This window comes from Papaver somniferum, chromosome 2 (assembly GCF_003573695.1).
Source record: "Papaver somniferum cultivar HN1 chromosome 2, ASM357369v1, whole genome shotgun sequence".
Taxonomy (NCBI): Eukaryota; Viridiplantae; Streptophyta; class Magnoliopsida; order Ranunculales; family Papaveraceae; genus Papaver; species Papaver somniferum.
In genome coordinates this window covers 74,269,599-74,281,172 of record NC_039359.1, presented here as the reverse complement: position 1 = coordinate 74,281,172, position 11,574 = coordinate 74,269,599, and the positions used below count along the sequence as shown (strand labels likewise).

Below are 11,574 nucleotides of genomic sequence, written 5' to 3'. Positions count from 1 at the left end.
TGTCCCAAACGGTTGTAGACACTCTAATATGGTTATAAATTCAATTTATAACCGTTCCACCTTGTCTCACTTCATTGGCATGCTCGCAAAGCCAATAACCAACACTTGAGCTATAATGTGCCACTTTTACGCCAACTCTATGCACCACTGCATTTGGCCCTGATCTGAACTTGCTAAGACGCCTTAGTTAATCCAAATTCATGCCAACATGATTTCCAACTGATGAAAATGCGTGCCATATGCTCATATGCGTTATTATTGCTTCACTTAGCCAATTTGCTTGACAATGGTAATGCGCACTCTCGCATTACTAGCTTGTTTGCATTGTTCAAGCTTTGGCCAGCCTTGAACTAATGCATAGACTAATCCTTAGTCTATTCTACATGCTTGCATCATCCTTGAGTTTGGGCCAACTCAATTCCACGGACATGCCAACATGCCACCTCGCATGTTGCATGTTGCATCTTGCAACTTTGGCTTTCTCTTGCCTCCTACTTAATGAAGCTTCATTGCGTCGGCCAATAGCTTCATTACTTAGTCAAATGTATTTACAATGTAGTGCCACCCTTGCACTTCATTGGCCCTGTGGGGTTATGCCATTCTTAGCACTTGACAGTCTACGCATTGTCGCGCCATCGTTGTTGCACACTGACTTGGCCTGCAACTCTGTAACGCGTAATCGATGAATCCAAAGTTCAGATTTTAGCTATATTTTCGGGTCATTCTAATGTATTTCCGGGTTGGGTTTTTTTTCATATTGAGCTGAAATGATCTAGATTTTGATTAATATCCCCAAATTTGGAGATTTCTATAGAAATCAGTTTTGAAGTTAATCTGTTTTTTAGGGTTAGCTTAGTGATTAAATGCTAGTTTTGTTTATCAAAATTATAAATATTTGGGATCTTGAAAAGGGTTTGTAGGAGAAGTTGATTAATACTCACCATTACCAGCTTGTTTCAAATGGATGCAGAATTCATATCAATGTGTCTAGGGAATTTAGTATAGTCAGAATTCATTGAATATGGCGGGGACGTTTGTTCCCACTGCGGAAAATGCAAATTTATGTAATGGGTCATTGATAAACACGTTGGGTTAAGCGGGAAAATACCATGCGGGCTATCCGGGTGTAGTGTCTATTTGTATGACATACTGCTATCCGAGTTTTAGTGTCTATTAGTATGACATACTGCAACAATAACATATTAGACATGCATTTACTAAGCATGCTGTATTTCTTACCTGAATCATCCTATTTGGTCAAATTCAGGACGGGAAATGGCAAGATAAGTAGTGCCTCCGGGGTAACAGTTTGGCTGGAGCGATGGTGGCAGAGTGCGTTAATGTTTACAGCAGGCTCAATGAGCCAGATATATTGGTCCATGGTAAGAGTGAGATTATGTTCCTCTGTTGATCTATCTTTTCCGTATACATGTTGGTGTGGACAATGTTTTATCTCAATTACAATTTTCTAAGTTTATAGTTGTAGGAGGAAGAAGCTATGGTTGCCAGAAAATTCTGGTGCTGCTGGTACACTCTGTGATGCTGTTCTCCAAATCCTTTTTATTTGCAATCACAACATGTCAACTCAAACGGATACACTTACTTCTTCTCAAGTTTCCTAATCAACCACGTTGGAGAAATATCTAGCACATTTCAGCAGTATGCTCGAAAGCCTATCTAGGACCTGGAGATCCGATTGTACCACAATGTCTTATTATCTCTCTGTTTCATAGCATCAATGTAAGCTTTCTCTCTTTGATCATTTCTTTTCAATGGCCGATCGATTATATTTTATTGGTTAGATGTTTCACCAGGTCCGTTCTATTAATTTCAAACAAAAAGTAAATAGAAGTGTGGAACCTATCCACTTTAGGGAGCTAACGGAGCATCCTCAATTGAGCATTTTGAATATTTTTATGTGGTAAATCAAGTAGAAGATACAATTAACTGTACCAACCATGTTGATTTTCCTTATTGCGTTTTTATGCGTTGTTTCATGACCAACTCATTTCCTTGTTAATTATCACGCGTCGTATTGTAGTTTCATGACCGTTCGTTCTTATATTTGTACATCACTATAGTTAAGGGCTCTGCGGGACATTTTATGAGGTTGCTTCGTACTCTCTATGACATGCCCTCTTGCTTTAGTAATTTTGTTACCTGTAGATCTTGAACAAAATTGATGACCTTACCCCTCTTATGATATCAGAGATTATTTTTTAGATTCAAGTGTGTCTCCCATTTGGCTTTGGTTGAACCTCACACTGCTGTATCTTTTTCACAGTTGAAATTTCTAATATAGATGGTGAATCCAGTTATTGCAGGCATTCCCCACTGGCACCTAAAAGAATGTCAGTGGATCTGATAAATCCGTAAGCAATGCCATCCTTTTGAGCTCCCTCATGGTGCCCTATACATAACTGTGCGAGGTATTTCTTATGCTGATGTCTTATATTTCTGCTAGAATTAGCCAAAATATTCTGGTTTTATTAAAGAAGGTACTCCTTTATCTCTCTATGTGTCTCTTTAGTTGGTTCCCAGGCTGTTGAAACTCCCTGTCCTTACAAATGTGTTTCTGATAGAGCCTAGATGGTCTTAGGCAAGTCCTAATCAAGAGCCTGCAGCTTAGCATCTAAATCCCAGAAAACCCCCCATTTTATTTTGCATACATCTTTGTAATTCATTCATAGTATGAAAGAAAGGCGCATTTAGGCTCCAATTATTTCCCCCGTCTAGTGGTATAAATTCCGGAAGTTGGTCTTGTAAAAGGGATTATAAAAGAATATCACACACACAAACACATATATATATATTTACCTTTTGACATTAGCAACCAACCATCTTATGAAGAACGAATTGTAACACCTGTTACCATTGCAGAGCAATTCATGAAATATTTTCTGTTAGCATGCATCGGATTTATGAAGTTATATAGACGGCATCTGTATCCTTCAAGAAAATCATCCTCCATGAGATTCCACTTTTGATCGATGGTTGCCATTGTTTCAAAAAGTTCGATAATGAGATGAATCTCACCACACATGGAATAATCATAGATTGGTTGTTGGTGTAGCTCTTTATCTTTTTAAATTTTGTGGTTACATAGAGGGAGCTTTGAAATATCAGGGAAACCATTTGAAATGGTCGACCTTATTAGAGTGATTTCTGAAAGTGTAAATATGGTCACCAGTCATGTCTCTTGATACTTGTTTCCTGCAGCTGCATGTTCTTCTCATAATAGTTCCGCTTCATTATTTGACAATTCCTATGTTTAATTTTTGTTTCTTATGGTTATTAGTCTTGGTTGTTTACAGGCTCATTCTTCAATTTTTCTGCTTTCCATGTTGTCTCCCCAGTTGCATGTTAATCTTCCTCGCAATCCATAGTGAAGTTTCATTACAATAAATTTGACTAATAGAAATTTTCCTGATTTGAATCTGAAGCTTGTTGTTCGCAATTTGCAACGTAACAAAAACTACGGATAAAGTGCACTCAAATACTATACTTATGAAATACTAGCTTCTTGCTATCGTTTCTTTTTGTCGACTCTTATATGTTGTTAATGTGGAACAAGGTAAAAGAAAGCAATACTAGATTGCTATAAGCAAGAAGAGAAGAGAATTCAAGCAAGAAGAGAAAAATAAGTTTTGTGTTTAATAATTTGATTGAGTAATAGATAGCTCTTACAAGACTTAATCTAGCCTTTATATAGGCTTGAAGAATAACTAAACTAGGAAACAGAAAACTAAAAGGAAATCTAAAAGAATCCTAAAAATAAGAAAGACTGAAACTAGGAAACCATGGAAGCCAAACCTCTAAGCGGAATCTTCTGGAATTGTAGTATGCCCTGCACAATGTAGTCAATATCGGCCGTATCGGCCGATATATCGGGGATATTTCGGATATCGGCCCATAACGATACGATAAGAAGGATATCGGGGATACGATATTCCCCCGATAATATCGGCCGTTTCGGTCAAATATCGGCCTTATCGGTCGATACGAAATTTTCCTACATTATGAGACGGTATTGGTCGTTTTCTATAAAGTTTAAGGGTAATTTTGGCGAAGAAAGTCTTCCAGGTGGTAGTAGAGGTGCATGTAGCTCTCGAAGCAAGTCTACTTCCCCAACCGACTCTGAGTATGATGGATATGTTACTGATCAATTGATGTTAGACACTGATAATGGACAACTTGATGGAGCTAATGGAGTTACTGAAGATGATGATATCTATAATTTAAAATAAAATTGTATTATCCATGTTTAGTTACCATTTTAGTTTGTAAACTTTAAAGTTGGTGAAGTAACTCTGTTGTTTCCGGTTTGAACTTTAAACTTGTTTAATTATCCTTTTAGGTATTGAACTTTAAAGTTACTAAAGTTACTCTTTTGTTTTTTTTTGATAAAATTGATGTTATCTATTATATCTTATCCGAAAATGTGTGGAGAAAATGTTTAATATAAAATTATAATCTCTAAATCTAGAACCGATATTATACCGATATTTCAATGATAATATCCCCGATATAAAATCGTACCAGTGTATCGGTCCCGGCCGAGATGAACCGATATCCGATATTAACTACATTGGCCCTGCATCAGTCCCCCCTTCTAGAGTAAAGCTCGTCCTCGAGTTGTCCAAACAAACCAGAAGTTCATTGTCACCATGAAATGTAAAAATCTCTTGAACATTAAATGTGTTGGAGATATTCCAATCATTTGGTAGATCAATAACATAAGCATTATCATTGATCTTCTTTAAAACCTTGAAAGGACCATATTTCTTCATCTTGGTTTTGTTATAAGTACCCACTGGAAATCTCTCTTTTCTTAGATGTATCATCACGAGCTCCCCTTCCTTGAAGGTTTTAAACCTCTTGTGTTTATCAGCATCCTCTTTATATTTAGAATTGGACTTCTCCAGTTTAGATTTTACTTCATTATGTAATTCAGTTGCTTTGTCTACAAAAGAGTCGGCTGCAGTGTTTGTACTCTGTGTGGTGGGTAAGGCTACCAAATCAAGAGTATGATTAGGTACTTTAGAGTACACAATCTCAAATGGAGTTTTCCCAGTAGAACGATTCACAGAAGTGTTGAAAGCGAATTCCATATGTGGCAATAACACATCCCACTGCTTACTATTATCCAGGCACTTAGCTCTAATCAAATTCCCAAGTGATCTATTAACAACCTCAGTCTGTCCATCAGTTTGCGGATGTGAAGTTGTGCTGAATTGTAGAACTGTGCCTAAGCGCATCCATAAACTTTTCCAGAAATAACTCAAAAATTTGGTATCTCTGTCAGAAGTGATAGACTTTGGAACCCCATGCAATCTTACTACTTCTTTAAAGAACAAAGAAGCAACATTAGAAGCGTCAGTTGATTTCTTACAAGCCACGAAGTGAGCCATTTTAGAGTAACGATCAACTACGACCATAACAGAATCATTACCTCTAGCAGTACGAGGTAAACCAAGTATAAAATCCATACTTATATCAACCCAAGGTGCATCAGGAACTGGTAAAGGAGTATACAACCCGGTATTTTGAATTGTACCCTTTGCTCTCTGACAGACCATGCATTTTTGTACGAACTTTTGTACATCACGTTTCAAAGATGGCCAGAAATATCTTTCTTCAATCAGGGCAATGGTTTTATCTCTCCCAAAATGACCACCAAGACCACTGCCATGTAATTCTCGCATAAGATGTAAACGTAAAGACCCTTGAGGAATACATAATCGATTCCCTTTAAAAAGAAAACCTTCTTGTATAAGAAAATCATCAACCCCATGAGTTTGAGAACTGCATTGATCCCATAGTTTGCCAAAATCTTCATCTTCTGGATAAATGTCTTTGATATAGTCAAATGCATAACTCTCATTACGAATTGTAGTTAATAGATGACTTCTTCTACTTAAGGCATCAGCAACTTGATTCAATTTGCCACTTTTATGTCTCACGGAGAAAGTGTATTTGTTGAGTGTGGAAAGCCATCGATCATGCATTCTGTTAACTTTAGCAGAAGTATTCAAAAACTTCAAAGCATGGTTGTCAGTGTTGACAACAAATTCCCTATGTATAAGATAAGTATGCCACTGCTTAAGAGATTGAACAAGAGCCAATAACTCTAATTCATATGTAGACCATTTCTTTTGTGCATCTGAATTCTTCTCACTGTAATATGCAATTGGATGACCCTCCTGTGATAATACTGCACCAATACCAACAACAGATGCATCACAATCTATTTCAAAAGGCTTGTTGAAATTCGGAAGTGCAAGAATTGGTGCCGTACAAAGCTTTTCTTTAAGAAGAATAAAGCTTTTATCCATTGCTTCCGTCCACTCAAACTTCTCCTTCTTGAGACAGTCAGTCAAAGGTGCAGAAATAGAGCTAAAGTTCTTCACAAATCTTCGATAGAAAGAAGCCAAACCATGAAAACTACGAACATCACGAATAGAAGTAGGAACTGGCCAATCTTCAATTGCTTGAACTTTAGAAGGATCGACATGAATACCATCAGTAGAAATCACATATCCCAAAAATGTTACTGAAGAAGCCATGAAGGTACACTTCTTCAAATTAACATATAAAGAGTTGTCAGCAAGAACTTGAAACACTTGTGAAAGATGTTGGAGGTGTTCTGGCTCACTGCGACTAAAAATTAGTATGTCATCAAAATAGACAATAACAAATTTACTGAGAAAGGGTTGGAGAACCTGATTCATGTCGCATAAAAGTACTAGGTGCATTAGATAACCCAAATGGCATGACCAGCCATTCATATAAACCTTCACGTGTCTTGAATGTTGTTTTCCACTCATCTCCACCTCGAATGCGTATTTGGTGGTAACCACTGCGTAAATCCAACTTAGTAAAAATAATAGAGCCCGACAGTAAATCAATCATATCATCAATACGCGGGATCGGAAATCTATAAGGAATGGTGATGCGATTTAATGCTCTGCAATCGATACACATCCTCAATCCATTGTCTTTTTTACTAACCAAGAAGGAAGGATTGGTACAAGGACTGTTGCTAGGTCGTATCAAACCCTTTGTAAGCAAATCATTTACCTGTCCCTGTAATATCTCATGCTCAGCAGGACTCAAGCGATAGTGTGCTTGGTTTGGTAAAGAGGCCCCAGGAATAAAATCGATGCAGTGTTGAATATTCCGTAAATGAGGTAATGCAGTTGGTAGTTCATCTGGAAATAAACATTATATTGAAATAATAAGGGCTTCACCTTTGCAGGCAACTCAATCATAGGCTTAGAATCTTCATGGGAATGTAAAAAATGTTGTGGATCCAAAGAACGAATAACAGTGGCTACGACAGCATCAGTCTGCGCACAAGAGTTTGAAGTGGAATTGGATGGACTAAGAACCTTGATTTTCCCATTATGAACAAAAGTGTAAGTATTCTCGAATCCATTGTGAACCGCGTGAATATCGTATTTCCAAGGTCTTCCAAGAAGAAGATGGGTTGCCGTCATATTAATGACATCACATAAAACTGTGTCTTCATTATCCTCAAAAGAGAATGACACATAACACTGAAGAGTAATCTTCTGTGTGCTAGAGGCATTAAACCATCCTACAGTGTAAGGTTCTGGATGAGAAGTTACTGGTAGTTCAAGCTTCTTAACTACGTGATCAGCAATATAATTATCCACACTGCCACTATCAATTATCATCTTGCAGATTTTACCCCCAATATAACATCTGGATTTAAAAATACTGTGTCTTTGAGACTTGCATTGTTGAGTAAGAAATAATGGACGAATCATCCCAACAAACTCGTCGTCATCACCAGGTGAGTCTTCATCTTCGAACTCATTAAGCGCACCAGTGACTTCATTAATGAACTTAGGTTCACCAATCAAAGCATTGAATTTCCGACAATCACTAGAAGTGTGCCCAGATTGCTGACATTTATTGCACTCATCTCCACGAAATTTTGTATAAGCATTATTAACTCGCTGTTGCGGTGGAAATTGTTGTTGCCTGTTATGAAATCGATTCCCTGTAGTAGAAGGAGTTGGTTGCAGAGAGTGAGACTGCTGACCCGGCTGAAGATCAACTGGATTGGCTAAGATAGGTGTAGCCAGAGGTGGAGTATAGGGCACAATATGGCTAGGTTGTCGATATGAATGGCTAACATCATCATAAGGAGGTTTGGGAATATTCAAAACAGTATCTGGAGAAAATTTTTGAGATGAATTGGTACCCCTGTAAGTATTTTGATAACGCCCTTTTCTGGATGGATAAATCCTAGAAAAACGAATAAGACGATTTTCTATCTTAATAGCTTGCTGCACAGCTTTGACCATAGTAAAAACTGAATGAGTCATACCATTTTGTATTAATCTATTCAGTCCCTCAATGAATCTTGCAACTAACTGTTCTTCAGATTCTTTGAGTTGATTTCGTGCGACCAAATTATAAAAATCTGACACATATTCTTCAACAGTTCGTGCCCCCTGCTGAATGTTTTGTAATTTGATGAAAAGTTGCTGCATAAAGTCTCTCGGTAAGAACTTATCCCTGATCAAAGTTTTCATACGTTTCCAAGTACGTATTTTCGGTTTGTTAGCGTTTCTACGATCATCACAGATCTTATCCCACCAAGATGCAGCTCCTCCTTTGAGTTTGTATGTCACAAGTTTAACCTTAGAATCTTCAGGGACCTCCATGAATTCGAAAAAATATTCTACCTCAAAGAACCAATCAGTTAGTTCTTCAATACGAAAATTTCCAGAGAAGTTGGGAATATCAGCTTTTAGTTTATATTCTGGTAAAGAACTGTAAGGGTTGTGACCAGTTTTTAAACGTCGTTCTTCAATCCAATTCTTCTCTAGATCGTTCTCACGTTAATCTTCATCATCACTGTCAAGTGCAGGAGAAACTATCTTCTTCTTTGAATGACCTATGAAACCTTCATACGGTTTCTTAATGTTTAAAGTACGCAATACATCTTCTGGTACTTCATCATTCTGTAAAAACTGAAGTATATCTTCTTTAGTTTTTCCTTCTAAGTCTACAAGCTCAGGCATATCCAAATCTATATTTATATGTTTTGCAACCTTCAAAAGTTGATTCTGCATGGTTTCAAGCTTGGTATCTCTTAACCCTAATTTTTCCTCCATGGACTTCTCAAGAGCTTCAGTAATGTTTTTTGCCAAAATGTCGGTATGAGATTTGATGAGAGCTTCGATTGCTGCTAGAGTAACTGGTTGAGCAGTCATTTTTTTTTTTCGAAAAGGAACTAAAAAAGGACTGAAAGGTGTTGCGGAAGCGAAGTAAGGATCAATTTATAGGATGAAAACCTAAAACTAAGTGGTTGATACCAACTAATGTGGAACAAGGTAAAAGAAAGCAATACTAGATTGCTATAAGCAAGAAGAGAAGAGAATTCAAGCAAGAAGAGAAAAATAAGTTTTGTGTTTAATAATTTGATTGAGTAATAGATAGCTCTTACAAGACTTAATCTAGCCTTTATATAGCCTTGAAGAATAACTAAACTAGGAAACAGAAAACTAAAAGGAAATCTAAAAGAATCCTAAAAATAAGAAAAACTGAAACTAGGAAACCATGAAAGCCAAACCTCTAAGCGGAATCTTCTGGAATTGTAGTATGCCCTGCATCAGTTATGTAAATGAATTTAATATAAATGTTTAATAATCAGGATTTTAACAAACAAAGCAATCGATGCTAATGATGGAAGCCACTTCCTCTCTATCAAAAAGCTCGCTGTGGTTTGGCTGCTGGAGCTATTGGTGTCTCTGTTGGTAGTCCTGCGGATTTGCCACTTATCCGTGTGCAAGATGATTATACATTACCACAAGCACAACGTCGGAACTATAAAAAGGCATTCCATGCACTTACTCGTATCATTGCTGATGAAGGAGTTCTTGCACTATGGAAAGGAGCTGGTCCTACTGTAGGCAGAGCAATGGCTTTGAACATGGGCATGCTTGCTTCATATGATCAAAGTGTAGAACTATTCAGGGACACGATCGGTTTATCTGAAGCTAGCACTGTAGTTGGTGAGATCAATCATCCTTATTGTTTCTTTCTTTCCATTTCAATTATTACTGTGTCTGGTAAATTTCTATTCCAAAGAAGAATATAAGAAATCCCTTTTCTCCCTGCAGGAGCAAGTGATGTTTCTGGATTCTTTGCAGCTGCTTGTAGTCTTCCTTTCGATTATGTGAAGACCCAGATACAAAAAATGCAACCAGATGCACATGGAAACTATCCTTATACCAGTTCTCTTGATTGTGTCGTAAAGACTTTAAAACTCTACACTGGATTTCCTGTTTATTGCATTCGAATAGCTCCTCATGTCATGGTAAAACTTTAATAAATGTATTTCGTAATATCTTTCCAGCTTTCTTCCTACTATCTGCACTCTCTGTAACGAGGCTTGGATTATAGACCACTTTTCTATAATCCACTCTAATAGCTGTCGATTAGTTTATACGCAAAAATCTGTTATATTTCTTAACATATCTTATTTATGTAATACAGATGACATGGATCTTTTTGAACCAAATCCAGAAAGTGCCGGAAAAAATTGGGTTATGATGAAGGGAGATTTATGGAAGAAAAAAGTTTTTATTTTATATTATTATTATATGTATTTAATTATTTTTTGTTGAAAAATAATTACTTTTCGGATTTATTCATTAGTGTAACAATTTTATTAGAAGAGTCTAATAGTATTTTTTTAAGAGTTTGAATTGTTAGAAAAACAATATCTAAAGATTAGTTGTTGTTTTTTTTTGAATTTGTTTTTTTAAGCAGCCGAAATACAATTCAAATTTTGAAAGGTACATATCACCAAAGCTAAGGGGAAATCTGATCTTTTCATTTGAATTTCTTTTTTTTATTTAGGAGTCTCCAAGCCAGTTTTACTAGAGAACAATATTGACCAATGTTGAGTTCTTCAAATGTACACCTTCATATCTTTTTGGTTTACACACTTTCTTCCAAGAGATGTAGTTCCCACCCTTAGCATTCTTTTTTATTCCCACCCTTAGCATTCTTTTTGCTTCAGAAATAGTTTTTTTGCATTATATCCATTATGATAAGAGTTTCATTTGGAACTTCAAATAAACCCATTTGATAGTTAGTTGTAGTGCTAAAAAAATGCTTGGATTTGAGTAGTTCTGTTAGCTTGTGAGGTGAGTTTACCTTTCCATATCTGTAACAAAAGAATTAAAAAAATTATCTTTACTTATAGGAATTTGAAGTTAAGTCCCCAAGTATTTTTCACTTTCATCCATTTGTTTCACCTGAAGAATATCAGTGATTTCTTCACATGCTTCTTTACTTAAAGTCTTGTTGAAAAAGAAACTTGGTTTTATCAAGATTACCCATTTGTCCCGAAAAAGATAAGAATTTGTTAAATGATATCCTTTAGATTGTTTATAGATCTTTCAGTGGATTTCGTAAACAAAATGCAGTCATCTGCAAATAAAAAATGAGATATTGCAGGTCTTATCTTGGTTGGGATAACTGGTTCAATAAAAAAATTTTCTTTAGCAACATTTGTAAGCATCTTAG

At 36.4% G+C, this 11,574-nt stretch overlaps 1 pseudogene; it reads left to right on the top strand.

Moving 5' to 3' along the window:
* The first annotated feature begins 1,321 nt into the window (after positions 1-1,321).
* LOC113351396 lies at positions 1,322-10,593 on the top strand (annotated as a pseudogene).
* The last annotated feature ends 981 nt before the right edge of the window (positions 10,594-11,574 follow it).